General features: G+C 44.8%; 1 protein-coding gene across 2 annotated transcripts in view; it reads right to left on the reverse strand.

Moving 5' to 3' along the window:
• The window catches only part of ST3GAL1 (ST3 beta-galactoside alpha-2,3-sialyltransferase 1), a 78,186-nt gene extending 50,578 nt beyond the window's left edge, over positions 1-27,608 (reverse strand). Inside the window, exons 1-2 of one of the 2 annotated variants that reach the window (XM_052787526.1) lie at positions 27,462-27,608; positions 3,719-3,818 (exon numbers count right to left, since the gene is read on the reverse strand). The gene's annotated coding sequence lies outside the window, so the exon portion shown is untranslated. The remainder of the gene's footprint in view (positions 1-3,718; positions 3,819-27,461) is intronic. The other variant, XM_052787525.1, reaches the window with a different exon arrangement.
• Between the last annotated feature and the right edge of the window lie 283 nt (positions 27,609-27,891).

Raw genomic sequence — 27,891 nt, forward strand, 5'->3', positions numbered from 1 at the left:
CTCCTAAACTCTGCAGGGACTTTGTCTTAAAGGAAAAAAATTATCATTATTATTATTTAATATATAATAATAATTATTATCATAGTAGTAGTAGTAGTAGTAGTAGTAGTAGTAGTAGTAATGTTCCCAGAGGTACCAGGGGTGATGTCCCTGCACATTGCAGGAGTATGTATTTGCCATCTATCTCATGGCTGCGCACAACAGGCACCCAAAAATCAGGCATTCCTGTGTCTGTGCTTCCTTGGGGTCTCCACATTGTATGTGTTGTGCCCAACACACATGGACAAGGGGGGCTTTTGCAGAAAAGTCAGCCACAAGATCAGTTTTGTTGAGAAGGAGACTGAGGTACATCCTCCCTTCCCACTGCTGAGTGCTCTGCTCAGGATCTCACCTGCAGGATTAATAGTCTGTGCCGTGAAAGAAGATAGCCAGTACTGCTTGTTGGGGGGGAGGAAGAGCTTGGGAGGTACTTTTGGGTAAAGGTTCAAGGTGAGGGATCTGGAGCACAAGAAAGGTAGCCTCCTTGTGGCTTTGAATAAGGCCTTCAGAAAGGCATGACTTCATCCACATACAGGTCCTGTGAAGATCTGGCCCTGACTGATGTATGATACATAAATGATACTTAGTGGCTGAAGGAAAAAAAAACCACCACCCTCTAACATTAGCCAATTTAATAGCTTTAGGAGATGGACGATCAGCATCAAGAAAGACGGGGCCATGGAGAGATGCTCCAGGGCAGAGCGCAGTTTTATCAGAGTAAATCTGGATTAATTCAGCCATTTTTGGTTCATACTCATCCCAGAGAAACACACCAGTTTCTCTATGCATCGATAATGGTTTTTTTCCTACACTTCGGGTAAGCTCTTCACAGATACCCACCATTTGATCCTGAAGGTTCGACTTTGTAAAGAAGATGCAGTGGGAGGTGGTTATCCTCCAGCCTGGGTGGAATCTGTCACTGTTGTCATTTTAAAAGGCGATCGAGAGAAGGCATCTCACCAGGCTGCAAGAAACAGCATCTTAATCTTGAAACTCTTTCTGTTCTGCAGGATTAGTTCCATGGAGCCAGAGGTAGGAAGCACCGTCTCCACTGCTGCTCCTTGGGTAGAGTTAAAATGCTCTCCAAATCATACATTTATAAGCAAGGTAACTTCTCAGTGCCTTTGCTAGATTTAAAAATTAAAATTAAAGCTTTATTAGGGGCTAAGGGTCAGGCATATACCCAGCCAACTAGCTGGCAATGTCTCCACCTGGAACAAAGGGATACCAAAATAAACTTTTTTAATGAGAAGGATGGCGAAAAGCCAAGCCGAAGTTGCAGAGGATACCTCATTAAAGAAATTGATAAGCCTAAGTCAGGTCAATCTGTTTAAGTAACTCAATGGCTTCAGTCTGATAGGAATAGATCTGTTTAATTTGCCTTCAGAAAAGCAGCAGCACAGTGGGAGCGGAGGAGGAGACCTCGTAGGGAGCCATAAGCTTTCCATAAAAGTTGGTAATCATGCGGGAAGTCGCATCTGTGGTTTACTCACTTGGAAGAGAGACATCTCACACAAAGTGAGCTGAAACAGTTGTAGGCAGCGAGAGCAGCCACACACGAGGAGTGGATCTGCATTCGGCAACATGTGCTAATACCGTGGGATCTTCCCTGCACAGCCACAGCCTGTACGGGGAACACAGGGCCGACCAAAAGAGCCAATCTGGCAAATGCAAAAAATTAAATTTAAGGCGTGAGCCAGAACCTGATTTCTTTTTACACCTTTGCAGCACTAAGAGAGCTTCAGCAGGAAAAAGCAAGCTCATTTTCTGCTGGAACAAAAAGCTCAGAATATGGCTCTGTTTTGAAAGTCAAGCCCAGGGGCCCCAAATGGGAAAATAAATTCTTGCGGTTCGAAAAGACTGCCCTGTGAACTAAACAGCATTGCCGGGCCTCCATCAGGATGTCTGCTCTGCTTATATTCACCCGTGCTGACGGCAGGGTTATCACTTACTTCAGGATTTCCGTGATGCTGAGAACAGCACAGCCACCAGTGTGCTGTGCGTTCAGGCTGGAAACTGCCAGCAGCCGAACAGCATCTTGCTAATGATTGCTGCTTACAGGGCACGGTATCAGCAGTAATTAGCAAACCGCTGCTAAGCTCAGAGATCTCATTTGCAGGTATCCGGGTGACCTCACTGATACGACTTTGGGGCTTATTTCACCATTGACCAGAAAAATAATGTCTTCAAGTAATTGCATAGTCTGGTAATAGGTAAATAAAAACTTTGCTTCAAAAAAATTAAAATATACACATGGCTGGTTTTATCTGGCAGATCTCAGCAGCAACCCAATAGGAGGTTTTGTCATGATTGGACTTAATCTACCTTTTAGAGATGACGTATAATAAATTATCATAATGATTAAGAGCCAAACACAGCATAAATGGAGCCCCTATCACCCAGGCTTCAAGCAAACATTAAGCTTTGTAATGAGTGTACACAGTAATGAATAAGTATGTCTCTCAGGCTTTTGTTTCTTGCAGGCATACCCTGAGGGGTTTGGTGAAAGTCAGCAGCCCCAACCATTAAATAACCTTCAGTCAGGCCTCAGAAATCAGGAGGTTTTGAATTCTTTGAACAGACCTTCTGGTCTCAGCACTGGGAATCACACCTCAAAGCTTCTCCTGCTAATAAGAAAGTTAGAAAACAACTTAAAAGGTGAAGGAAGAGATGCCCACATTTCTACTCAACCTGAAAAGGAGGCGTTTTGGGGAAACACCATTAAGATAATCATGACAACATCATTAATCTTATCAACACAGCAATAAACACAAGACTAAAGCCTGCAGCTCCAATGTCAAAGTGAAACCCATTTGTCTGGAACTGAGTAGATTACTTTTTACCCTGGAAAAAGGTACTACATCCTGATTGAATGCTCTCCTGATTTTCCTAAAGGGACCATGTTAGTCACATACTTCACCAGGGATGTGGGGATCCCAGGGGTCCCAGCCACTTCTGCTGGACCAACTTCGCCTGCCCTGCTCATGGCATAGAATCATAGTATCACAGAGTGGTTTGGGTTGGAAGGGAACTTACAGATCATCTAGTTCCAACCCCCCTGCCATGGGCAGGGACACCTTCCACTAGACCAGGTTGCTCAAAGCCTCATCCAGTCTCGCCTTGAACACAAAACAAGGACCCTCCAATACCCCACCACACACACAAATGTTGTCCCCTTTGGGCTGAAAGGAGGCAAACCCAGGAGCTACACAGGTTGGAGGGATGAGGATATTTTAGCCAGATTTTGGCTAGATGATTACTATAGACATTAAGCTGTTCTCCTCTGGCTGCATTTATTGTTGACTCAACAAAAGAAAGCACAGAGAGCTGAGTACCTGCCAAGCCTGTGCAGAGCAGTTGCGCCAAATGCAAAAAAATTTAAAAAAAAGCCAGCGTAAAATCAGAGGGAAGTCACAGACACTTGTTTTCTCTTACACCTGCAAACCCAAAGCTAACTTCCCTTTTCTCTCAATGGAAAACCTGCAAATGCAGAGCCTTGGGAGAAAACCACCCCCCCCCCCACTGTGAATACTCAAAATGGACGTTTAAAAATCCCCCCCCCTTCGCAAACTTCACTTCCTGAAGTTGAGCATATTTTGATTCACCTTCTCCTAGCAACTTGCAGTTCATCTTCTAGGGGATATGAATGATAAAGCAATGAGAAGGGGGAAAAGCAAACCTGACACATGCCCACGTCCCCAAGACAGCCAGCTCCAAGCAGGTGGACACAGCAGGAATCACTTGCGTCTCAAGAGCAGCGAGAGATGGGTGATCTGGATCTGCAGAGAGCTTGGGTTAGTCAAATGACTTTTTCAGGGCTTTGTGCCAGAGCGAAGCAGAATCAAACAGAGATAATCTGCTGAAAGAATGCCCCATACAGCAGGGGAAGAGCCAGATGCTTCCTGTGCATGACATTTCAGGGTAGCATAAGATACATATCAGGACACGGGTTCAGCACGGTCATCAGCAGCAGGTCAGAGGGAGAAAGAAAAGGTAAAAAAAATTTGAAATATGACAATGCAAAAGCAGAACTACAGGGCCAGTGCGTAGTGCTGGTAAGTTATCGCTCCCTGAGGTCTGGCATTGAGAAAGGGCAGCGGCCAGAGCACCGGAGAGCCAACCCAGTGCAAAGCTGCACGCAGGCGGATAGTAATCCGGGGGATTGTGCGAAACCAGATATTCATGAATGGTTCAGCACAAACCTTGGAAATAAGGAAAGCATCACTGTGAAACAGACTGAGCATTCCCAGCAACCTGAAATGCAACTTTTGATTTCAAAGCTACCAAAATTAAAAAAAAAAAAAAAAAAATCAGCCTGCTAAAGTGGCATAGACTAGAGGTTTGTTTGGTTTTCTGGAAGCATCTGTATTTCGAAAGTCTGTCTAAGGATCATCCATCACAGTCATTTTAGACCTCAAAAGAACTGCCTGCAACTTAGTTGTTGGTTTGGTTTTTTTAACACAGTTCCTTAAATGTCCAAAATTAGGTAATTAAGCAAATAGTGCCTCTAGCAGACATTGGGCTTTCTGTGGTCAGACTTTTCAGTTACATCATGTACTCTTTAGCAACACCTTTCCTTGCATCCAAGTATTTCTGTGTCTCAGAGGATTTTAGATCACATCGTATCTAAGGCTATAGCTGTCCAGCTTAGTCACAAATACTCAAAATATTATGAGTTGAACACACAGAGAGACACAGAGCAGAGCACCGAGCGGCAGAGGTGTGATGCAGAATTACAATCCAAAATCTTCTGAACGAGAATCATGTTTTCACATCCCACAGCTGCATTTGCAAGGCAGTGGTGCTTTTATTTCTCTACAGAATGACCAATATTTTTAGCTTTATTCTTTTACATATTTAGAGAACAGAAAAGGTGTTTCTCTACTAAAGAAATTTCACTTCTGCATCCCCTCATCCCTTCCTGAGAAAAGCCAACAAAAGCACTTTTTTGCAATGACAGTGAACACGTGTAAGAGCAATGGGCTATCAAGTTAAAGGCAAACGTGTTATAATATCAACGGTGAATTGCATACACGGCAGAGCTATCCTACTGAAAAAAGAGCTCATGAATCCTCTGCTACAAAACATCAGCAAAAGCATCTGAACAGTGTGAACAAAGGGAAATTGCCACAAATTACAACTGATCAGATGTTTGTGCAGGAAAAATTCCATCCTGAGGTTATCACCAGCAATTGGTGCTTCAGAAGACCACCAGAAAGTTGTGAAAGGCTCTTTAAGATAGGAAAAGCCATCTCCTCCTCAACCTTTTGGAGACAGCAATACAGCCCAAAGCACGAGATACAACATCTGGCATATCAGAAACCTTGTTTTTCTGGCTTACTCAAAACTGTAGCGCAGTGGCAAGTTTCAGGGTCAGCTGGACTTTGACAAAGCAGCAACGCCTCACTGGAACTTAAATGTTGCTATTCTTTCATTGCAGTAAAAAAAGTCGCTAACATTTGCCCTGTGGCAGAGGGCTCACAGCATCCTTTCAAGCAGGGGACAAGGCTAAATATTAAACACTTGAGGAAGTTGTTTTCACACGTGGAAAATCAACACTTTGCAAAAGGCTTCACTCACTGCACATGTGAGCGCCTGGGATCAGGTCAGTCTGGACCTCTCATCTATGAGAGGGTACAGGGGGTGTACGCAGGGGGAAGACACCAGCTGGGTTAGTTTTCAGCTAAGCCATGCATCTTAGTATGATTGATTATTTGGGGTCTGACTCTATTTATATGTAGTAAGCTTTTATGAAAAAGAGTCTGGGTCCTGGGGTCTGCAGGGCAGCTCTGAGTCAATCAGGCCAGTAAGTTTTTTTCCTTCCTACAGAAAGAGGAGCAGATCCTGTTAATTTGGACCATAAAGATGCTTCTCCATCTCTTTCACAGTCATTTACAAGGGACAACACCTATGTGCTGGATGTTTTCTCAATAGATAACACCAAAATATATATTTATTTTTTTATTTTTTTAAAGAAGCAGGAAGGCTCAGCTCTCACTGACTTTCAGTAAGGTGCAGACAACCCAGTGCTGTTTGGGCTCTGAAAGCCTCCCATCAGCTTACCTGAGGGACACAGCCTCAGGACTTCAATTCTCCACAGAAGGAGAAAATCACAAAACCAGTATTAGCTCCTTCGGTTTAAATGCCCCAGCCTCTACCCTCTGGCACTTGCCTCCCTAGCAAAGAGGTTAATGGGATCTCGCTCCTAGCCATGCTGGGGCAGGACCCATCTGATCTAACATTACACCTCAATGCCTGAGCAAGCCATCAAGGCTTCTTCAAGTGTCAACAGGGATGAAGTCCCACCTCCAGAGCCTATTTTTTCGATGTTTCCTCTAAAATGAGACAAATGACATACTAAAGTACCTATTTCTCTTTGCCACCTACAAAAGGAGGACAGATAAACAGCTCTGACAGCAGCGCGTGCATTGCAGATGCTGGCACTCAGTCGGATGCATCCCACACTGATCTCCTGCACTCTAAGCAAATTCCCAGCACAGGAAAACACTCCTTGCTCCAGAAGGAGCACAAACTGCTTCCCCCTCCCCATGCCTGTCCTCCATGTGCTCCCTTTCATTTCATAAGGCGAGCAGTTTTCTCCCAATTAAAAGAAACCGGAGTTTTCTTAAAAGAAAATGAAGCGCCAATTCCCTTGGCGACGCCGGACAACATACTCCCTTCTGCAAGGTCGTTTTTAAATTATGGGGTTGCAGCAGCCTATTATTCCCAGTATTGATTCTGCCAGTAGCTCTGTCAGCCGGCAGCACTGAGGTGGGCAGGTGGAGTGGGAGTCCTGCCCACGAGAGCCACACGTGTGCGAGACCTGGAGCAAGACAGAGAAACCAAGCCCTACCCTCAGCGCTGAAAGGCGGGGCTTGTTGCCAAACATAAGCATGGTTTTCCTTCATATCTTAGTCATCCCACATGTTTTTGCTTCCATTGTACTTCCTACGGAAATGAGTCCCAGAAGCCAAGCTTTTTTCCTAGCTGTTTGTTTTCTCGGCTACTTTGAGCACTGACTCGGTTTGACGGCTTTCCCTCGCCCCTTTTTGTCCTCACCGCCAGCCCAGGACACCCAGGAGGACAGCGCTCTCAGCGCTTCCTCACTTGAAAAGCCACAGAAATGAAGAATAAAGACTTGCCTGGGAAAAAAAAAAAAAATACTGGAGCTGCCACGGTTGGGAAACCCTGCAAACCCAAAACCACCTTCCCCAGCATGGGTACAATTGCCACATCTCCATCCCCCTTCCCAGCACTGTGACCAAGAGGAGAGAGAGATAACACTGTTCCAGGTTTCATCCTGTCAGAGAAGAAAAGACGAGTGTTGTGGTAGCGGCTCCCTCCACTCTCCATCACTGCATGTCAAGTGAAGTATGAGAGTAACATCTCTCCGTAGGTACCTGTATTGGCTTTGTGTGGCAAGGTTTTGGTAGCGGGGTGGGGTTACAGGGGTGGCTTCTGTGAGAAGCTGCTGGAAGCTTCCCCTGTGTTCGAGAGCGCCCATACCAGCCGGCTCTAAGACAGACCCGCCACCGGCCAAGGCCGAGCCAATCAGCGATAGTGGTAATGCCTCTGTGATAACATTTTTAAGAAGGAAAAAAAGTTGGGACAGACAAAAACGGCAGCCGTAGAGAGGAGTGAGAACATGTAAGAGAAACAACCCTGCGGACACCAAGGTCAGTGAAGAAGGAGGGGGAGGAGGTGCTCCAGGCGCCGGAGCAGAGATTCCCCTGCAGCCCGTGGGGAAGACCATGGTGAGGCAGGCTGTCCCCCTGCAGCCCAGGGAGGTCCACGGGGGAGCAGATATCCACCTGCAGCCCGTGGAGGACCCCACGCCGGAGCAGGTGGGTTCCCGAAGGAGGCTGTGACCCTGTGGGAACCCCGCGCTGGAGCAGGCTCCTGGCAGGACCTGCGGATCTGTGGAGAGAGAAGCCCACGGAGCAGGTTTTCTGGCAGGACTTGTGACCCCGTGGGGGGCCCACGCTGGAGCAGTCTGTGCCTGAAGGGCTGCACACCGTGGAAAGGACCCATGCTGGAGCAGTTCGTGAAGAACTGCAGCCCGTGGGAAGGACCCACGTTGGAGAAGTTCGTGGAGGACTGTCTCCCGTGGGTGGGACCCCACGCTGGAGCAGGGGAAGAGTGTGATGAGTCCTCCCCCTGAGGAGGATGAAGCGGCAGAAAATAACGTGTGATGAACTGACCGTAAACCCCATCCCCGTCCCCCTGTGCCGCTGGGGGCTGGTAGAGAATCCGGGAGTGAACTTGTGCCTGGGAAGAAGGGAGGGGTGGAGGGAAGGTGTTCTGAGATTTGTTTTTATTTCTCATTACCCTACTCTGGTTGATTTGTAATAAATTGAGTTAATTTCCCCCAAGCTGAGTCTGTTTTGCCCGTGACGGTAATTGGTGAGTGATCTCTCCTGTCCTTATCTCGACCCACAAGCTCTTTGTTATATTTTCTCTCCCCTGTCCAGCTGAGGAGGGGGAGTGATAGAACGGCTTTGGTGGGCACCTGGCACTCAGCCAGGGTCAACCCATCACAGTACCAGAGTAATTGCAGTCCGTAAGGCACCTCAGATTACGGAGTTGCCTGGGCAGCAGTAATTCTTCCGCCCATCAAGGTTTTCTGCTTGAAAGGTTGACACACTTGCAGCTACTTTAGGCCTGGCAGCTCTCTAAACTACGCTCCCACAGGGCACTACTGTGCACCTGGACTGATTAATTCCCATACCCATGCACCCTTCACTGCTCAAGAGTCATCGTGGCTGGATTTTACTTCTGCTTTCATGGGCAGGCAGCCAGCAGCATCCCACTTTGATACCCTCTCCAGGGATATTCCACCTCTTTGCCAAGCAGGGCCACGAAATCCTGCCGAGGGGCACCTACTCTCAATACACTGCCAATCACATGCTGTCATTTGCAACCATGTCTGCTACCTGTTGAGAGCTATTAATCATAGAATCATAGAATGGTTTGGATTGGAAGGGACCTTAAAGATCATCTAGTTCCAACCCCCCTGCCATGGCCAGGGACACCTTCCACTAGACCAGGCTGCTCAAAGCCCCATCCAACCTGGCCTTGAACTCTTCCAGGGAGGGGGCATCCACAACTTCTCCGGGCAGCCAGTTCCAGTGCCTCACCACTGTCACAGTAAACGAGCCCCATTCATTTTTCTCATCTAGTATATTAAGGTTTACAAGGTTGTAGCTTACAAAACCAAAACCACTTAGTTAAGACTCTCATATACTGAGAGCTTAGGTATCATTCACTACCTGTCCAGCAAAAGGAAGCACACTTTTATTTTTACAAATAGGTATATTTAGGATCAAGTAAGCATTAAAGTCTCTTTTCCCCATCCAAACCAGTGAGTCTCTAGGAATATTACTCTGGCGCATTTTAACATCTCATCGGTCATGTTTGCACAACATGGGATATGGAGAACCCTTAAAGAGAGAAAAAAAGAGCCCATAGTGTTATTTATCCTACTGGAGTCTCCTTATACTGCAAATTCAAAGGTTCCCCATATATCTTCATTACTTTAAACTTTTGGCATCTGTGACTTCCCCATGGAATAAGCCATCTGCATTTCAGCTCTTCAGCGGTAGGTGCCTAAGGATTGTCAGTACTTCAATATACTGTGGAGATCCATCCAGCGCTGTTCCAAAAAGTTTTAGTGTGATAGCACATTTAAAAAAGGGATAGAAAAGAAATATTAATTAAAACCAGACGAGCTCTGAAAGAGGTGCAAAATAGCAGCTACAGTCTATAGCTGCCAAAGCCACACCAGAGTTCCCAGCTCTTCTAAGGCAGAGACAGAAATGAAACCCTGTCTTCAATCCAGTGTCCTATCCAAAGTCTATCCCCTTTTGCCCACTTTAAAAATGAGCAGTCTCTATTTACATAATCTCTACGAACAGGACCCCTTCAAAGGCTGGAATCTGAGATCGTATCACGGACTTTTGTTGGAACAAAGATAAAGTAAATGTCCCTGAAACTGTAGGTCACCAGTGCTCAGCCTGTGATTACGCAGTAGTTAAGAATAAGCTCAGATCAATATTGTCACTGAAACCCATCTTTTCAAAGCAGTGGCTATAGCAGCACTGCAGGTAGAGGGGCCAAGTGTTACCAGACGTTGTTGGAAAGTGCAGTTGGGAGGCTAGTGATTCAGGCTTGTATCGGCAGAATGTGTTACAGACATATTCTGGATATTTCATAAATAACAGACTTCAGTCAGCCAGCAGTGTTCTTCCTTGATTAAGGATGGGTTGATAGATAATTGTATATATATGTATACCTCCTCACCTGCTCTAAGAGGTACCTTGTGTAGGGAAAATCTGTGTTCAGCTTGTCCAAATGCTCCATCTAAACCCGCCTCTTTTTCTTTCCTGTACATTAGAAGGCAAGAGAGCTGCTCCCATTTTTCTTGTAGTTGGGGACCTCACAATGTAGACCTTGCTAGTTTTTATTATTCCCGCATGTGGCAGAGTTCCCCTTCCTGTTGTTATCCACTGACACATTGTCACTGCAGGGGAAAAAGGAAGGAGAAGAAGGTAATGACACGAAACACAAAGTTGTAACCTGAAGTTTACTCCTTTTTGGCTTTCGGAGGCTGCTTGAAGCATGAATCCAGTTCTGCTGTTTAAAAAAGGAATTACCCAAGTGACTCATGTCTTGCTGAGAGAGACCGCTAGCTTGTTCATCACATGCCAGCGTTCAGAGCACGCCACTTGTCCGTGCTTACAGCAAGAACCTGACTCCTGCAATTTATTCCTGGGTCTGCTGTGGATAGCATGGCTTTGGGGAAATAGCGATAAAAACTAGAAAACTTAACGATTTTAAACTGATGCTTCCCTTCCCAACAGACTCTACCATCACAGACTTAAGTTCAAATACTGAAGCTGAGACTTTAAACTTGTGCTTATATTTTAAGTCTCGTTCACATAGTCATTAGCAGCATTAAATTGGGGGAGAATCTGCTATGAAATTTAGTCACCTGGTACCATGAAAAAGTGTTGGCATGGTGGTTTGATGTTCTGAGAGGAGCTGGTACTCCAAACCAGAAGATACCAGAGCTTTTCAAGTCCTGCTCATTATTTGCTTTGCAATGACACAGGAAACAGTAACGGCTTTAATCTGTAAATAATCTTTCCTTCAGGGATCTGGGAACAATCTACAGGACGCAGCAGTTGCATTTTTTTTCCCCCATGAAATGCTTCATTAAAGTACTGCTCACTTAATAAAAAGTTTTGGGAGAGAAAAAAAAAAAAAGAAGCGATGCGTTTTCATGCAAAGCCAAAACTCCTGCACCTCTTTGCCTTGTTGTGCTACAAACAGCTTGCTTGAGTTGCAGGAGATTTGGCTTTGCATAAGAATGTTTCACAGAACAAGAGGGAAAAACAATTCTTAAACACAAGGGAAAAATTAAGAGGGAAAATGCAAGGTAAAATGGCCAGATGAGCTGCTAAAGGCTCTGACACCTTGATCTCGCACATCAAATAGAATACATCTACTTACATGCAGACTGTGCCCTTCTCCTAAAAGTACACTCCCGCTCGGTACACAGATACTCAACTTCAGATCAAAGCATTCTCAAGGATTTTTCTTTTCTTTCAGCCACTTCCAGTCACTTCCTCCAGTCACCCTCACTCCTTCCTACACCTCTTGATACATCAGATACAGGGCAGCACTTCGGATTCGAGTTTTAATGCTGTACATGACCATGATTGATCGGACTTCAGCAAAAAGACTGTGCAACAATGATTTCAGAAAGAGGGAGGATTACTTTTGGTGTGATACTGCAAATCAATCTTCATTTTAGAGTAATTAATTCCAGCAGCTACAAGACTGGCAACACAGACACTAGTGCTGCAGGTACCCAGTAACAGTACCACCCAGGTACCCTGCAGCAATGCAAGCTACGGGCTTTGTAACTAAGATTTATGATGGGACTCTTCTGCCAAGCAACCCCCACTAGTGAGACAGTATTATTTCTGCAACAGGTTGCCCAGAGAGGTGGTAGATGCCCCATCCCTGGAAACATTCAAGGTCAGGTTGGACAGGGCTCTGAGCAACCTGGTCAAGTTGAAGATGTCCCTGCTCATGGCAGGGGGCTTGGACTAGATGACCTTTAAAGGTCCCTTCCAACTCAAACTATTCTATGATTCTGTGATTCTTTTATCCTGCCAGCCTATTCCCAAGATCAGAGGCAGAGGACTATGCTTGCAGGTTAGAGGAGCAGCAAATACAAGAAACACCTAAGGGAGGCACACTGCTTGTCCAGGCAAAATGGGGTGAAATCCTGGCCATGGCAAATTTTGTAAAAGCTGCAGACAGAGGAAGGAACTCAACAGTCTGATTTGCGGTGGCTGGTTATATTAAGGATACTGGAAAATGCATTGATGATCCTGGTTGCATAATTAAGAGCATCAAACTAAAACTTTGGGCCAAATTATGTTCCCATTTTAGTTCATTTAGATCTGTGAAAATGAAATTAATTACTCAAGATCTTCACCGACATAATAAAGCTGGTCATTTTGGCATTGCAATCTATGGGTACTCATTACAGAAGCTAAACCACAGGCTCGCTCCAGATGGCTTGTTTCTATAACACAGCATACATCCAAGGCACTTCATAAACTAATCACCTACTGATCATATCCCTTCAATTAAAAATTACTCAATATTTCCAAGTGCTGGCATCCATTTTAGAAATACCAGAAAATTATGAAGTGCTTGGCCAATAATATGCAGTATTTCCTACATTAGAGAAATGACATTAACCAGTTCAGTAAGGCAGTATAGTTTATATCTGGCACATGGTGTATTTGGAAGTTTCTCCACCTCTACACGTGCTGTGGCAACAGCCTTGGTGGGACCAGCTAAGAGGAGACATGAATAGAGAAAAAATGTTTCTTGCCCTACAGTGGGGACACAGATGGAGAAAATTTTTAGAGCAAAAGCTCCAAAGGAAGCTCCAGCATCGCTCCTTTTCGATGAAGCGGACCCAGGTTGATGCACATGTTGCCGCAGAGGAGAGGACACAGGAGGGGAAGAGCTTTGCTGAGCGGTGCGTGGTTAACCAGGAGGTTTCATTCCCCCACTAAATCGCACATTTGCTTACACGGTTGTGCCACTTACTCTGGTTTATATCAGGTGAATATGGAAAAGTAGAGAGGCGTGGACCTGAGAAGATGATGATGATGATGATGGGTTTTTCTGTGGTAAACAAAAATAGAGAGAGCTCACTACAGGGTTTTCTGGTTTCCTTATATAAAGTATAGACACAAAGTGAACTGGTTTTTTTATTCTTAATGGAAAGTCCTCAGAGCATCACTCACCAGCTATTTCAGTTTGAATCAATGAAGTCTCTTCTCCAGGAATACAGTCATTAGCTCCTCCAGTCTCTGCTGATAGACAGGCAGGGCTTACATTAGTCATGGCTAGCAACTTGGAGCAACTTGCAATAAAGCTAAATTACGCCTTTGACAAAGTAGCAGACTTCCTTACCTCATTGTAAAGAAAATTAAGGGTATTCTCCAGTCAAATGGCTGTGCATGGCAAATTTGGTTCAATATATTTAACATCGTAGCCACGCTTTCAGCCAGGAAAAGGTGGCTCAGCTCCACAGCAGGAGCAGATGTTTGTATGGGATAACTGAACCAGGGTGAGCAAAATCTTCCTGTACTGCGCCTTTTTGACAAGTGTCCCAGAATTCAGTGGTTTTTCACGACACTGGGTGAATCATGGGCTGTAGGTATCCTATGGTCCATAAACACAGGACCCTCCACAGTCATCTAAACAACCTTGTATGTGCCTTGTCATCTCCCTTTGCGAATACACCTTGCTAGTCTGCCGAGACAGCCATTTACCACCTCTTCCCAAAGACAGTAATTAAGACATTTGATTCAGTCACTCATGTCCCCCATGCTTTTAGTGTTTATAAATATTAATGACCCTGACTGCTATATAGCACTACTGTAGTTTAAAGCTTGGAGCATCTCAAATAGTCATGGCAAAGCGACAGTTATTGGGAAATCAAAGCTGACAAGAGAATTCAAGAATAAAATTTTCAAAGGGAGTAAGGTGGGCCATCGCATGAGGCCACCCATCTTGCTCCTTGACATTATTTGGCTGTGTTTAGGTAGTTCAAACACTGTGCAAGTGTGTCACTACACCAAAATTGTGCTTTGCAGCAATGACAAATGTGACTTGTTCATTTTAGAATATGCAGGGGTATAATAACGTACCAGTTGCCTTTAGAGCAGCCCTATGAAAAGGTATATTCAAATTCCCTTTTATCACGATACAGACCAGTATGATATAAACACAGCCTTAAAAATAAGCATGTAGACAATCAAAATGTAAATAAAAAGTATATAAATTTGGGGCTGTAAAGGAATTGGCCATGGTGATCTAAAGGCAACCTGTGCTTCCCCACCCAAAACTGTACGTTTGCCTTTGATACTTGTCTCGGTGAACACTAGCTTAACTTGTGCTAATAAAGATCAATTTTCTTCACAGCAGATAGGTATGCTGTAGCCTTTATTCCAGAAACCCCAGTATTTTCAGCTAAGAGCTTCACCCCATTCTAGGTTGCAGACCTTTTCTTACAGATACCACTCATGACCAGAAACCTAGTGTACTACCTTATTTTTACTTCACTGCTAGCAACTAGAGTCGCTGCAGGTCATTAACGAGACTTGTCTGGCTGAACAGCTTCCAGAATTGCAATGAAGTAGCTATTTAATATCCTCAGACAAAAGGTACAATGCAAATAAAAAGCACTGTGTTGTACCAAAGAGGGTCCTCTGATTACCATCTCTTATTAGTCCAATAGAGGTAAATGGATTCTAGCCTGAGTTTTCACGATACAGTTTCCCGGATAAAGAGTCTTTAGTTTAAAATAAACCCTGCTAAACAAGCTATAGTCCACTTAGCTTGTCAAATTTAAACAATTAACCTGGGGGAAGACAAGCTTCTTTTTCGTATTTGCAGGTCAGCTGCCTTGAGACAATGTCTGAAGTACAAATAGGCTTTCAGGGTCAGATTCTGATTTCATTCAGCACGGTGTAAATCAGGAATAATCCCTTTAGAGATTAGTAGGAATGAGATCAGATTCAGGCTCTTGGAATTAAGCACAAACCATGTGCTTGCTGGGCTTCTTCTAATTCTGCTAAGTACAAAGCAATTCTCCTTCAGCATGTCCCTCTCCCATTCTGTCTAAAGCACTCTGAGCTGAGGAGCAAAGGAAGTGCTGCTGATAACACCCAAAGGAAGACATTTGTCATTGCAAAATACTTTTGCCTACAATGTTATTAAGTAAGCCTTGCAGTTAAAAAAAAGAGACACCCCCCCCCTCAAATTACACAGGCAGAGCAAAGTTGTGTTTAAAGATCCCTCCTGACCCCTGAACCATGAAATGAACTACAGTAACCATCTTTTACAAGAAACAAACACATTTAATTACTTTGATTTACAGCATCTGTCTCTGGTTCTGGCTATATATCAAAGGAAAATATAAGCAGAGCTTTTGCTAGATGCATGCAACATCCTTAGGAAGCATCTCAACAGGAATTCCAGCATTGTTAAATGAATGCAATGTCATCTGAAAGTCATTTGTGTCTTTCCCCTGCCACCGTCGCCTTTGAAAGGTCAGGCAATAAAAAGACAAACATGCCAGTGAGTACCTTGCTTATTTTTAGGTAAGGTCAAAAACCAAGTCACCACCTCGATGAAACTGTGCGTCACTGTGCAACTATACCAAAATGATATAACTTTTGCCATTCATCGTGCTTGTGGTACATCTCTGCTAACATACCCGTTTGAGTGTGCACCTAGAGAATCGTGGTGAAAGAGGCTAAGATAAAAGTCTCCATCCTATTTAGCTCAAGATACAAACCTCACAAGTGATGGGGAACTATGAAGTTACCCACTGAGAAGGATAGCATGAGCCTGCATAAATACTATTCTCATTTGATGTGGAGTAGTTTAGTCTCTCTGCCGTGATGCTTACATCGTTTATGCCTCCCAAAATAGCCTATTGAGCAGACTGAAGGACACCTTTAATTCTAGATGCCAGCTGCGCTGCTTTGCTCTGCACCTCCTGAAAAAAACCCCAATTTTAACTCTCCCAACACCCAAGTCACTCTGCAGGGTCCCACTGCATGCCTCAAAGATCACTCATCAGGTTTGAAATCTTTTACCATGTAATGTTGACAAGGATCCCTTACTCTGTGGCCTTTGAGGAAGAAAAACAGTCTTGTAACATTCTCATGTCCCAACAACTTTGGACAGGAAGTTGAAATTCAATAGGAGCTATAAGTGGACTGTCAAAGGCTGTCACGCCTATGAAAGAATTTCCTTTAGGAAGGGGAAGGTAACTTTGTAAGAAAGAAAATTTTATCTTTATTTACCTTCACCTGGACTTTCGGATGTTGATGACTGATAGCTCTAAGAAAAGTACTCTGCTATACATATTGAAGAGTCCTGTTGGCTTTGGGTAAGGAAACCACCATCGACAAGCCTGTTCGTACAACTGCCATGTGTTTTAAAGATTATGAGACGTCACAAGCTTTGTTAAGTCTCATTAAGCAGATGACAGCTTCAGCAATCGATTCAAACACACATGCTGAGCAACATCCCTGTGTTGACTCAGAGGGAACCATGCTACTCACTCCGGCTCCGTGAGATATTTTGGTCTTGCCTTCAACAGTCTCCAGGTAATGAGCAGATCAAGCCCTAATGAGCTCATTAGATATGACAAGTCTATACTCAAGGTTACTGTGCACGACCCTATTCTCTCTTGGAGCAAGGTGAAACCGTCATGCAGCATTTGTTACTGATGGAAGAGAGCATTAAACCCAAAACATGGCACTTGGTCCGAGATGTGGAAACACCTTAATTTCCTTGGAAGTCAATATTGTTGGTGCCAGCCAAAGCAATGCTGCCACATACCTGCTCAGGAGTAGCAATCAGCTCAGAAGAGAGCGTGGCAGCTGGAAGGGGAGATCTGAAAGATTGATTCTGACAGCTATAAAAGCAAGAGGGTTTTTAATATTCAGAAGAGTGTCAGTGCCCTAATAACAAAATTTCCGTCTCTAAGAGCTACACTTGTCAAATGAAACCTGATTAGATACAAAAGTAAAAAAGGCATCTGGGCTTTGACAAATTCAGAACGGTTTCCTCTGTAGACGTGAGGGACTGTGAAGGAGATAGATAGATACTTTTCAAAACGAACAAGTCTCACCTGGTTTTACCCTCAACATGACCCTCAGGCACCGATGGCAGAATGCCACATTTCACAATTTAAGTGAGGAGGATGCCAGCAGTGGAGGAGCAGGTGGCACCAGTTTCAACGGCACCAAGTTTCACCCTGCGGAAGAGCTGTCTTGCAAAGCCGGCTGGTTTCTTCCGAGTGGGAAGGGTTACACACCAGCCTGGTAATCCCACCCACGGTGAGCGCACCTCTGCCAAGCAAGCCTGAAACTCCCATAGGAAGCAAACCAGGTTGCCTCAGGGTCTCTTGTTCCACCTCCAGTCTGTTCCATGAGAAGTACCTTACTGAGGACACACACCGATATCTTTTGCGTCTGCATATCGCAGCCAGTAAATTTCCAAGCAAGACAGTAAGGGCGTAAAATTTTTACTGGCAGACAACAGCCAAGACTCATAATATTATTTTCCAAATTCAGAGACATGCCAAAAGTGTGGCTAGCAGCTCTGAGACCAACCTCAGGGGAGAGTTACACCTTGACGAAATGCCTTTTTTCCAAAACAAAGCTGTGCTGGTTTTTTTTTTTTTTTCATAAAATGCAGAGAACCTCTAAGTTTACGTGTGGTAAGATAAATCAGGGAAATGACATTTTGAGCAAAGCGTCTTTAAGAATTCACACACACACACAAAAGAAGAAAAGTTGGATGTGTGAATCCCTGACAGCTCGCCTGAGGAGGATCTAAGGATTGTTTTCTGCTGCACTAACATCTAACTCTTGGTCAGGCTTGTTCCCACAGGACAACTGTCTTTCTTCCAAAAGAACAACTTTAAATGGGGCAAAATTCTTAGGATTGTTTGTCAATTAGTGTGATGACAGTCCCCACAGACAGGACTTGGGTATTTTAAGCCACAGGGACAAAGGGCTACTATCTAAACTGGGGTGGGGGAAGCTCCTCTCCAAGAAACAATAGAGGCAGTGACCGCACTGAGCACTTCTGGCTGAATCTGGTAGAATTTTAGCTTTATATAGCATTCTTCATCCAGAGCTTTTACAGGTAAAGGAAAAGCGAGTATCCTCCTTTTAAGCCGGCAGAAACAAAGCACGACAAATGAACCCCTCCGCTACGCCAGCAGCGGGTCAGATGGCAGCAGAGGAGAAACGAGCAGCCTCTTCTCCTGGTGCTCTGTGAGGCCAAGACATACCCCTCCGAACAATCTGGGAATGTAAATCTAACCTATCGATTCTTTTCCATCCAAACCTCCGGTTTTTCCCCTATTAAAAAAAAAAAATCCCAGAAATGAATTGCAATTACATAGCAACATCCTCTGCCAATACTTAGACTCAACCTGGTATCGACAGGAGACTCTTGCCTTGCAGAGAGGCAGCTTACTCTAAACTCCTTTGTTCCATTGCTACTAGCAAATGTTTTAGCCACTTCTGCAATTACTGAATCACCTTGTAATTTTCAACAACCTTGTATTTTTTCAACAGCCAGCATCTATCTCCTGCTCCTTCGCTCTTTGGCCTCATGACCACCTATGTAGTTGCTCGAGGCTTGCTTCTGTTTGAAGCACTGGCCATTTTACACAGCAGAGTTACAGTGCTTTTGGAGAAGCCCAGGTAGGGCACAAATCAGTGTCTTAACTGGGCATTTACACTCAACTCTTGTTGGTGTAATTTAACTGTCTGAATTGTGAGCGTTATGTCAAATCACAGCAATACCTGGAGGGCAAATATATATATTGACATTATACATATTTTTTCTGAAAGCTTCCATGATTTTAAAGGACTATGGAAAAAAAAAACCAGAAGAAGGTGTCTCAATTTCTATCACTTTTATTTCCTGTAACTTGAGTGAAATTCCCACTTGTAAGAGATCTAACCCACCCCATTTTTCCTCAGTCTGGAACGTGCATGACAGTTCTCCAGTGTCCTCAAATATTTTAGAGCGCACGTATCCTACAGATGAATGAAACACTTCCAGTTTCTCAAAGGGGCCAAAAAGCACCTGAATATTGCACACAACTATGTATGTAGTTAAACTAGTCCTGTCAAACCTAATCTGGTGGCCTGGGGTGAAGTTTGTCTGTAATCAGTACGCTTTTTAATAGGTTTGCTTTATTAGGTTGTCTCCCTGACTACACATACATCTTGCTGCCCTAGCAAGCTAATGAAGTGGCCATTTGAGATGGCAGGATGGCTATGCTCCAGCGTCCCCACAGTTTTATCACAGAGTTGTGTAGCTGCTGCTATTTCACGCATCCTGCTACCACGATACAGGCTTTTACTCTATCATTTCTCGTCTGCAGCAGTTTTTAATTTTGCATATCTATTTTTGCATATTTTTGCAATATTCACAGAAAATCTGCTGTGACAGCAGATTCCCTTGTAAGGTCTCAGGAACCAGGCAAGCAAAAGCAGCGCACCGACAGCCACGTGGAAAAAGCACCAAACTGCACGATCCTTGCAGCACTACAGCGATAACCTCACTGCAGTAGACAAAGCAGAAATATAGGTGGGTTTTGTTGCATCGGCAGTGCTTTTGTACATCGCTGATGACTGCACTACTCAATGGAGTGGCAGACAGTGAATCGCTAAAGCCAACGTCTCATCTCTAAAGCTCTTCTGTCCATGCAGTTTAAGATTTTCTTTTACCTTCCCTATATCAAAATCAAGCTGTTGGTTAAACGAGCAATGTTTATGTCCTTAGTGGAGTCTCTACGCGTTTTACAGGCTGAACCAAACCTCCAGGAAATAGAAACACCGTCATTTACAGCTGGCAAGACTGGAGCAGAGAGCTGAGACGGGACAGGGCTCGGCTCTCCAAGCCAACTCCAGGTTCTCAGCCACAAGCGTGTCCTCCCACCACCACGCGCTTGTCCTCAGATGCAAAGTTTAAGCGTCCCCAGCTCTCCCGATGTCTTGGTTCTCTCTGACCTTGGCTCACAGAGAACAAAGCATGGCAGAGGAAGGGGAGTGGTGGGAGCCACAGAAATAGTCTGCTCTCCTCTAGCAAGCAGCAGTTGTGGAAATGGGACTGGTAAGAGGAAGAACACATGCAAAAGAAGGACAAAAACCACAGAAAGGTACCAGAACAGCAGGGCTGAAGGACATTTCAGCATCTACTCAGGAAGGAGAGAAATGTAGATGAAACTAGGAAAACTCTCCCTGAAGCTCTGAAGAAGCTCTCAGTATCTCACATACACTTTGTATTTCTACAGGCACCTCAAGTCACCACATCGCAGCCATCAGAATAACATCAGTGGAGGTAAGATTTTCACCTGGAGATGAGATCTTGAAGCAAAGCTCTATCCTCCGGCCCCACAGCTGCACCTCCTGCCCAGGCACTCCCTGTGAATCTATTACAGATTCCCCAGTTACAAGGGTACACCATAGGCATTTCTGGCAGCCCAAAAGAAAGGAGCTGCCTTTTGCCAAATTTATAAAGCAACCCCACACTACCCTTCCAAACTGTTTTTCTCCTCTTAGCACAATAAAAGAGGACTTTGATTTCCATATTATATTTTCTAGGAACTCCTTTACGTTTGAATATTGCCTTCCTAAGCAAAAGAAGATTTCACAAGAGTCTGTTTAACTATTAGCCTTTTAGAAAAGCTAATGCAATTTTTCCTTGCATTTCTGTGTTGCCGTTACAGCATTATCTCCAGAGCATGACAGATAACTTTCTAACTTGTGCAACTTTATTGCAAAGGTTATGTCTCAGCTGCTGAACTGTATGTGCCTCCACGTCCTGTATGCAAACTCAGTATCTACCCGCTTTGTGTTTCCACCAGTACTACTGCTTGATTACCTAGAGATATTATTAGGTAGCCCTCAGAATTAACATTGGAAGTTTGATGCTGAACTTTTGTTAACAGGATACAGGGCAAGCAAAAGTTCATTTTTACTTTTCAGGGTGATTTTTTTAGGTTAGAATTAAGCCAACTGTTTGGGAATAGCAGCAGGTCTGTTTGTAAGACACAGAGTGAAGCCACAAGAGACCTGCTCATACAGTCTTCACTTCTCAATAAGAGCAAATTTTATCTGAAGGGAAAAAGCAAAGGATGTGGGAGGGGGAAAGAGAAGGGAAAGATCAAGAAGGAAGACTTCTAATTCTTCTAAGAAGGATTAGACTGAGAAGCAGGAGAGATCTTTCTTTACTTGAAATGCACAGAATTGCCCCTGAAGAGAAAAGCTGGGTGAACCTTCTGAAGAATAGTAAGTTCAATACAAAAATAGTTTCAAAGAGACAAGAAACAAAAACCCAAATTCAGGTATAATATCAATATTGCCATTGGCTGACATAAACTGTGTCGATGCAGGTCACATCAAATTCAGAGAAATCATTCTGACATTTCTGAAGGCAAACTTTCTTCTTGGGTCTTTCAAAATTACTAATTTTGACTACCTGAGAGTTTGAAATGGACCTGGAATTAAGATTACATAAACCAAAAAGCAAGAATGCTTCACTTGATCAAAACCATAATTAACTTGACCTGCCTTTGTTTAACTGAAGTTTGCTTTGATTCAATGTACACCAGCATTTTCCTCAGTTTTGTCACCAAAAAATCTAAGTCAGATCATCTGCACAAACAGATTTAAACCAAGATCTAGTAAGAGAAAGTATTAGATGCATGGTGCGACAGCATTAGCAGCTAAAGTCTCGCACTAATGCAGGCTGCAGCCTGTATACCTGCTCAAGGGCAGGTCATGTAAAAGGCATCACCATTTCCCATCAGACTAAAGGAATTTAAGATATAGGCATGGATGCTCTTATTGCACCGACAGCTTCATGTGCACTGTAGAGTGTCATAAAAGAGACAAATACTGTAAGGTCAGCTCTGATTTAAGTTGCAGGTAGCCCTATACCGTGTTCTTTACACATGACTTTGTAGAAGTCTCAGGATGAAGTAACACAGGTCTCTGCTTCAAGACTAATCCCAAAGGACTGTCTGTAGGACTCAAACAGGTATGTTTCAACCCAAATATTCAGATGACATCTTCCAATTTGATCTACGGTTTTAGATGCCAGGATGTAAGCAGGTACCTTAAAAAAAATATCCAAATCTGGCCACGTGTAGTGTGCACTGAATTTGAGCTGGAGATAGGGAACCTGATTCCTACCTAAAAAAAATGGAGAGGTGACGCCTTATGCTTCCCTGGCAGGGTCATATTAACTGAGCTGGCAGATTTGATAGAATTAGATTTCTTTGTCGAGCTGGTACAGCGCTGTGATGTGTCAGCACACACAGCATTTCAGATAAGTAAGATTAAGTCATTGATTGAAGATCCAGCCTCCAGAAATAATGTAGTGTCCTTTAAAAGGAACAACCTTTGTTTTGTGTTGGTGTGCCACAGCTGAAAAAAAAAGTTAAAAAATCCACCAATCCTGGGAAAATGTCAGTAGCAATTATCTAGTCCAGAGAGATTTTAAAATTGCATCCAATTTAATACCTCAGCTTCACTGTGCCAGTTTTTGCTCTGCAGAATGATCCTCCAAAGGGATGGAGAAGGACTGATCTGGCTCGGGGGAGTTTTAGGGATACCCAGAGTATGCGTGGTCACCTCCATGCCAGCAGCAGTCCTGTGTCGGGCACCAGCGAGGTGGGGAAGGTCATGCTTGGACCCTGTGGGCTCTGACCACAGCCACTCACTTCTCCTTTACCCAAACCCTTTGGGGTGGAAAGCTACAGAGGGCTGAGCCTGCATTGAAAACTACTGCTGGGAGAAAGGACTTCCAAAGAAATGGAAAAGCTCCTACAAAAAACAAAGGCTCTGTTGAGATGATGTCCTCAGAACAAGAAAGCTACACTTCAAACATTTGTCACCAGACACTGGGTACAACCATTTACATTGTGCCTCTTTTGCACTCTGCGATACCTCACGATCGGCCGACAGAACTGGCTGTGGTTTTACGATGTTTAGATTTCCTGAAATAATACAACCGCTCTCTGCCCAAAGGCTTTGTCATCTTGTACGCAAGGCACAAGTCTTCTTCTCCCAGAGGAAGGACGCGCACGTCAGTCCAGATGAACGAACTTAATCGAGAGCACTTCAAAGCACAGCAGAGCCAGGAACGAATCGCTTTCTGCCCTCCTTTCCCCCCAGAATTATATTTTAACAATTACTACAGTCTTTACAATTGACGACATCCCTAATCTTAACTCATGCTTCAGAGCAAGCTTCTACCAATGTTATTGGGAGTTTCTTTTAAAAAGAGTCCCCCAAGGCCCCCCATTTTCCACACTCCACGGCTATTTCACAGCTGTGGGTGTTGCGCAGCCCTGACTTACAGGAGCTTTTCAAAGCCTTATAGGACGTTATCCACAAAGTGACTTGAGTTTGCTACTTACAAACTAGAGCACGGGACGCCCATCACCGGTGGAAAGAGGAAGCTGGGTAAGAGTGGGAAAGGTGACCAGATGGGTGATGGCAGTTCCTCTGTGGCTGCTGTCAATGAGTGCCAGGGTGGCCCAGAACCCTTGTCAGAACAAGAGGAGTCACAGGAGGTAGGAGACAACTCCTCTCTAATGAACTTGCCTCCTAAATAGAGGCCACTTGCGTTGATGTTGTTACCTGTTTTGTAAGTTAAAGGTTAGTGCCCAGAAACCACATCTAGCTCCCACAGGGTCAATTCAGTTGCCAAACACAGGTTTCAGATGCCACTGGAGATGCCCTAGATATCAAAGTCACCTTCCTGGGGTCTGAAACATGCCACAAGGAGTCAAAGACTCACACAGGCACTATGGCCATAAAATCAATACAAACATTTACAACAGCAATTTGACTGCAAGTTTGTGTGTCTAGCATTAGTCGTAGTTCTCAGGAAACATCTGTATGGGACAAGGATGTTTCTCGTAAGTAATTCCACTCTAAATTGTAAGTGACAGATAGTCCTAAAGTTATTTTTAACTTGCATACCTCTGACTTACTTAGATTTTCATTTAGCAGTTATTAGGCATAACAAACATGACAGGTTTTGATGCAGTTAGGCAGAACTACATACTTAAGAGAAAGGCAAAAGTATGCCTTATTCAGTGGCATTTATGCCCATATTTTAACCTGTACCAGTAATCTCAGATCAGTCAAAAATGCAGCTGCTTCTCTTCTTGCAAGTTTGAGTATACGCAGGCTGTTTAGCACGTATTTATATCAAAGTTATTAGTACAAAGCTAACCAGGCTTGCACTGAAAGGTTTCATCAGAGTGTCTTGGAAGAGGGGCTGGCTATTAAAAATAATTCTTCCACTTAAGAAGTGCTCCTAGGTGAAAACAAATAGCTTCTGGATGCCCAGGTTACAGTCATGTTCTATGCCAGCATCGTATTGCCTTTGAAAAAAAAAAAAAGCATGCTGCAAGGGAAAGACAAGGACAGGAAAGAAGAAATTTATCTCCTACTTCACTGATTCGTCTATCTACAGAGGAGTGCTCTTTCAGATGAGACACCGATAGTCCTGTGCTGCCTTTTGCAAAGTATAAAATATATAGAAGATACAGGAAATTAATTAAGTCTGGTATGAGAAAGAAAAAAGTTAAAGAAACTTTACATGTAGCGTCTGACAGTGTTGAAACAAGACAAAAAATACATCCTTATTCAGAGTTCCCTCAGCCAGTGCCATGAAAAGCTCCACCAGGTGGTGGGATTAACAGCACTTGAAACATGCTATGGAGCTGGATTTGCTCTTACTCCTTTGCTTTTAAAAGCACATTTCTGCTTCACCATGCTTTTGAAAATACTTCTGAAAGAAGCTCCAAATAAAAACGTATTGCTATGATCATTTAACAGAAGTGTTTGCAATGCACTTGGCATAAAAGATGCTGTTATAACCTAGAAGATGGAACCACCATCTGCATGACCCTAATTTCCCCTCAAATTACTCCCAGTTTTACATAAACAAAAAAGCAAATTGATAAGCAGATACAAAGTCTTATATAAAATGATGTTTAGTTTTAAAAGCTACCTTCCTCAATTGAGATGCCATCACCATTACTAATATCATCAAGTTTGGAAGAAAAACTGCAAACAAGGCTGCAAGCTCCTTTCTGGCCGGGATGTGCGAAAAAATTCATACAAATAGGGCAACTCACTCTCTCCACTGCACAATCAGACTGCGCACCGAGCGAGCGAGCCAAAAGAATAAGGAATTGGATTCTTCTCTTCTTTTCTTCTTTCAGAGACTATGCTCTTACATGCTACTAGCAGAAAGGTGAAATAAATGTGTATTAGACAGAAGTGTACTTTAAAAATCTAGTGGTAGCTTTAAAGCTGCTTTGACAGGACCCTAGACCGGGACTTTGTTGAGGCACAGGATTTAAACCTGCTGCCGCTGAAATGTTACCCTACAGCAGCACCAAAATAGAGTAAATGAAGTGAGAAATTGGCAGAGGAACAGAGCGCCAAGTTCACCATAGACCTACGCTGGGGTTTTGTTGTTTCCAGGATAATCAAGAAAACAAGTGCCTTTAACTAATAAACAAATCCGCCTTTTTTATTCACATCCAACCATTCCCTCCTCCACCCCCAGCCACCACCTGAACATGCGTTCAAACAGAAAAAACCGTCAGGCTCCCAGAGGAGCCCAGAAAGGACCTCCAGCGCAGCTGTGCCCTGCAGAAAACCATCGTGCTGTTGCCAAAACCAGGGAGGAGGACCCAGGGCCAACGCCAACTTCTTCTAACATGAGAGCAGCACCACCACCTTTGGATCGAGCCATAAAAATTAAGGAAGGGTGAACATATCGGCTGCAGAAGGCACTGGCTGGCATGGATAGCACGGGACGCTATGGATGTAGCAATCCAAATATTTCCAAGCAGATGCTTTTCACAGAGCCACCCCTCCAGCTAAAGCCGTGTAAATAATATACAGGAGGAGTGTGCTGCTAATTGAGTATCTTCGGAACTGCCAAGAGGCAGGAAGACTCCAGTTAAAGGCAACTCTTCATTTTAACTTATGTCACTGAAGAACACCAACGTACACGAACTCCTGAGGACAGGATCAAAGTAGAATAGGGACTTTCTTTTTTATATCCTTGAATTTCCTGTCCCTTTTCCACACCGAAATTTAATTTCCTTTTCAAAGCAAGCTTTTAGAGCTTATGAAAATTGACCCAAAAGATTACAAGGGCTTTGTCACCCTTCCAATCTCTCTGAAAGATCCATAATTAGGGAGGTTTTCCCTTTAACGTGTGTGCCCAGCAGGCAAATATATAATTCGGACATACAATTATATATACAATGAGTTATTTCAGTGTATTGGATACATACAAGCCCAACCATTACAAAGAGTTGAAAAACCTTGTGCGTCTCAAATGAGTAAATATGCATCAAGGCATTTTTTTACCGGTTTGTTTTCATTTATGCCAAGACTAAAAGCAATCACAGTAAGGACCTTGGATTTATGTTTGCTATAGACATAAATATATCGAGTGCAATAAAAACACACCTAACAACCAAACTGCTGACCTCGAAGATTATTTATTTATACTTCACTAGAAATTAATTCTGCAAGCAGAGATGTGCGAGCAGGTACCTAAGACAGCTAGTCTGCTTTTTTCCCCTCTAACGGAGTAATACTGACTTTCCTCTCTCGCCGCACAGTCTACCCCAGGGGGAAAAAAAAAAAAAAAAAAGAAAACCAAAACCAAGTACAATAAAAAAAAAAAAGCAGGGTGCAGGACTTCGCCAGGCTGGTCCCTCCCGCCTGCCAGCGCCCACCCTGCAGCAGAGCGGCTCCGCCGCGCGGGGCACGGGGCAGGACCGGTCCCCCGTGGGCCGGGGATGCCGTGGGGCAGCCTGGGGAGACGGGGGGGGGTGTCCCCGCACGGGCATCGCCCGAAGGTGCGCCTGAGCTCCGGAGCCCACCTCGGTACCCGCAGCCTCCCCTCTGTCCCCCTCCACCGGGGAAATCCCGGCTGGCCGGGGCGAAGCCTCCCCCGCTCCGGAGTGCCGGGGCACCCGCCGGATGATGCTGCAAGCTCCGCCAGCGCCGGGACCACCCCTTTGCTTCTAAATAACAAGACTAGTGATTAAAAAAGAAACCAACTTAACGGCCGAACGAGGAGCTGGAAGGGAGGGGGAGGCTCCCGCCGCGCCTTTTGCAGCAGCAGCAGCAGCGGGGGGGGGGGGGGGGTTGGAAAGCGGGAGGATTTGCAGGTAAGCGGGGAGGAAGGCGGAGGAAGAGGAGGAGGAGGGCGGCGGGTCCCGCGGTACTCACGGCGGGGCGCGGGGGGCCGGCGGGCCGCCAAGCCCCATGGCCAGGGAAGGGCGGTCGCTGCTGGTGGTGCCGGTGCCGCCGCCGCCGCTTCCTCGCTCTCTGCCTGCGCTGCCCGCGGAGCCTCTCCGGGCGGGGGCCCCGTCCCTCCCCTTCCCTCCCCGGCACGGCTTCCTGCCCGCTCATATAGCGCGCCCCCAGCCACGTAGACGGCGCCGGGGGCCCCCGGCGGCTCCTCCTCGGAGCAGGGCAGGGCGGTGCCGGGGCGGCCCCCGGGCGGCCCCCCCCTTCCCTTCCCTTCCCTTCCCTTCCCTTCCCTTCCCTTCCCTTCCCTTCCCTTCCCTTCCCTTCCCTTCCCTTCCCTTCCCTTCCCTTCCCTTCCCTTCCCTTCCCTTCCCTTCCCTTCCCTTCCCTTCCCTTCCCTTCCCTTCCC

The sequence above is a fragment of the Harpia harpyja genome, chromosome 5 (genome assembly GCF_026419915.1).
Source record: "Harpia harpyja isolate bHarHar1 chromosome 5, bHarHar1 primary haplotype, whole genome shotgun sequence".
Lineage (NCBI taxonomy): Eukaryota > Metazoa > Chordata > Aves > Accipitriformes > Accipitridae > Harpia > Harpia harpyja.